At 45.2% G+C, this 2,998-nt stretch overlaps 1 protein-coding gene across 1 annotated transcript in view; it reads left to right on the top strand.

The window, feature by feature from the left end:
- Positions 1-2,850: 2,850 nt before the first annotated feature.
- Positions 2,851-2,998, top strand: part of SMAP2 (small ArfGAP2) — a 75,177-nt gene continuing 75,029 nt past the window's right edge. The window contains exon 1 of the mRNA XM_026455717.1: positions 2,851-2,934. The gene's annotated coding sequence lies outside the window, so the exon portion shown is untranslated. The remainder of the gene's footprint in view (positions 2,935-2,998) is intronic.

Genomic DNA, 2,998 nt, shown 5'->3' with positions numbered 1-2,998 from the left:
AACTTTTTTGTTGTTTTTTTTTTTGATAGGGTCTTGCTCTGTTGCCCAGGATGGAATTCAGTGGTGCAATCACAGTCCACTGCAGCCTTGATTCTCCAGGCTCAAACAATCCTCCCACCTCAGCCTCCCAAATAGCTGAGACTACAGGCATGCACCACCTACCCAGCTAATTTTGTTGTTGTTGTTGTTGTTTTCTGTAGAGCTGAGGTCTCCCTATGTTTCCCCAGGCTGATCTTGAGATCCCGGGCTTAAGCAATCCTCCCATCTCAACCTCCCAAAGTGCTGGGATTGCAGGCATGGTACTCTGATCTTTTGATCTTTCTGAGGTTGTCCAGCCATGTCCTTGGCTTTTTCTCTAAAGCACACTTTCCTGACAGTGAATTTCATCGTTTTAACATCTTTTGCAATCTGAATAGGCTGAGAATTCCCCCAATCATCGAGTTCTGGTTCATTTTCTGTTGAACATTTCTCTCAAATTATCTATTTCCTCTCACATTTTACTATAAGCAGCAAGAAGAAACCAGACCACACCCTTCCACACTGCCTGGAAATCTCCTTAGCTAACTACCCAATTTCACTGTTTTGTTGTTGTTGTTGTTGTTGTTTTCTTTTGTTTTGTTTTTGAGACAGGGCCCCACTCTGTCGCCCAGGTCCAATTTTCCTGCCTCAACCTCCTTAGTAGCTGGAACTATGGGTGTCTGCCACCATGCCCAGCTAATTTTGTATTTTTAGTGGAGATGTGATTTCACCATGTTGGCCAGGTTAGTCTTGAGCTCCTGACCTTAGGTGATCCGCTCGCCTCGGCCTGCCAAAGTGCTGGGATTACAGGCGTGAGCTACCGTGCCCAGCCTCAAGTCCATTGTTTATAAGTTCTGTGTTTCACATAACTTCAAGGCATTGGCTAAGCTTTTTGTCACTATGTACCAAGGATCCCCCTTCCTCCAGTTTCCCCCCAAATATTCCCCATTTCCTTCTCAGCCATCACCCACAGCACCTTTAACAGCCATATTTCTTCCAAGCCTGTTCATGTTCTCTAAATTGGTTCATATTTTCTTGACTCTGCTCCTCACTGATTTCGGAGTCCTCCCTGTCCAAGCTGTTAGCATCCACATTTCTCCTGGCAGTCTATTCAAGGCCCTACAGGCTTTTCCCATCATGCTCCTCAGTATTTTTCCTGCCTCTTCCCAAAGTTCAGTTCCAAAGCCACTTCTACATGTTTAGGTATTTGTTACATCAGTAACATAATCTGTATCCATTTTCTGATACGCCTGTAAGAAATTACTACAAAATTAGTGGCTTAAAACAATACAAGTTTCTAGCCAGGCGTGGTGGCTCACACCTGTAATCCCAGCACTTTGGGAGGTCAAGGCAGGTAGATCACAAGGTCAAGAGATCAAGATCTTCCTGGCCAACATGTTGAAACCTCATCTCTACTAAATATACAAAAATCAGCTGGGCATGGTGGTGGGCATCTGTAATCCCAGCTACTCGGGAGGCTGAGGCAGGAAAATTGCTTGAACCCAGGAGGCAGAGGTTTCAGTGAGCCGAGATTGCGCCACTGCACTCCAGCCTGGTGACAGAGTGAGACTCTGTCTCAAAAAACAAACAAACAAACAAACAAAAAAACACAATACAAATTTGTTACTTCTAGCTCAGTAGGTAAGAAGTCCAAATGACACCGGGCTAAAATCAAGACGTGAGCAGGGCTGCATCCCTTTCCTGAGGCTCTAGGGAAGAGTCTATTTCCTTTCCTTTTCTCTCTTCTAGAGGCTTTCTGCATTCTTTGGCTTGTGGCTCTCTTCCTCCATCTTCAAAGTTAACAATGTGATATCTCCCTGACCAGTCTTGTGCAGTAAAATCTCCTTTGCCTCTCTCTTCTGTCCCCACCTTCCACTTTAAAAGACGTTTGTGATTACATTGGGCCAATCTAGTTAATCCAGGATAAACACCTCCTCTCAAAATCCTTAACAACACCTGCAACATCTCCTTTGCCATGTAAAGTAGCATATTCATAGGTTCCAGGGATTAGGATGTGGTCATCTTTGGGGGGTCATATTTCTGCTTACCACACCCCTCTAAATCTTGTAGTCAATGTGGTCTGTCCAAGCAAACTCAGTCTCGTTAGCCTGCTGCTTAAAACTCTCCAATGGCTTTCCATGGACTCTCGGATGCAGACCAAATTCTTACCCTGGCTGTTATAAAGCAATGTTTGTGAGTTGGCCCTTCTTTCCTGTGGAGCATCATGTCTCTCCTTTCTCCTCTCTCTTGCCTCCAGCATCCTGCATTGCAGGCATACTAAACTGCCTGCAGCCTCACGGTGTCAAGGCTGCCATCACCTATCCTTTCTAATATTGTTCCTACTTGCTCTTCATCTAGTTCTCTCTTACTTGTTCTTAGATGACATCTAAACTAGATATCCAAGCTAGACATCTAAACTCTTCTGGAATCATGCCCTGTCAATCTCCCCCAGACCCTCTGGTCCCAGTCTAGCTATGTGCCCCCTCCAATGTGCTCCTGTCAGAGTGTATTGTATGCTACCGGAACGACCCATTTATTTTTCAGTCTCATCTACTAGATTGTAAACTTCAAGAGGGCAGGGACTGTATCTGCCTCACTGCTGTATCCTCAGTTGCTTAGCAAAGGGTCCAGTGTGAAATAGAAGCTGAGTATTTGCTGAGAAAATGAATGGGCACGATTCCTTTGAGCTCACACAGTCCGTTCTGTGAACCCTCATTGCATGATTTGCTGGAGGATGATGGCAAAGACGTCCAATGCAAACATCATGATAGAGGAAGTGACTTGGAGCTCAGGGTGGGGGCAGCAGAGGGAGAGAGTCAGGCAGCCGGACCATTGCCTCACTAGTGAATGGCAGTGATTGCAGTTCATTCCTAGCTCAGAAGGCAATGCTTTGAGCCACAACTGTCACAACTCCAGGTTAGTCCCTAAGGAGATCTTTCTTTCTTTCTTTCTTTCTTTCTTTCTTTCTTTCTTTCTTTCT

Source organism: Piliocolobus tephrosceles, chromosome 1, assembly GCF_002776525.5.
Source record: "Piliocolobus tephrosceles isolate RC106 chromosome 1, ASM277652v3, whole genome shotgun sequence".
Lineage (NCBI taxonomy): Eukaryota > Metazoa > Chordata > Mammalia > Primates > Cercopithecidae > Piliocolobus > Piliocolobus tephrosceles.
The sequence above is the reverse complement of the archived record's forward strand: the minus strand, read 5'-3'. Positions and strand labels throughout refer to the sequence as shown.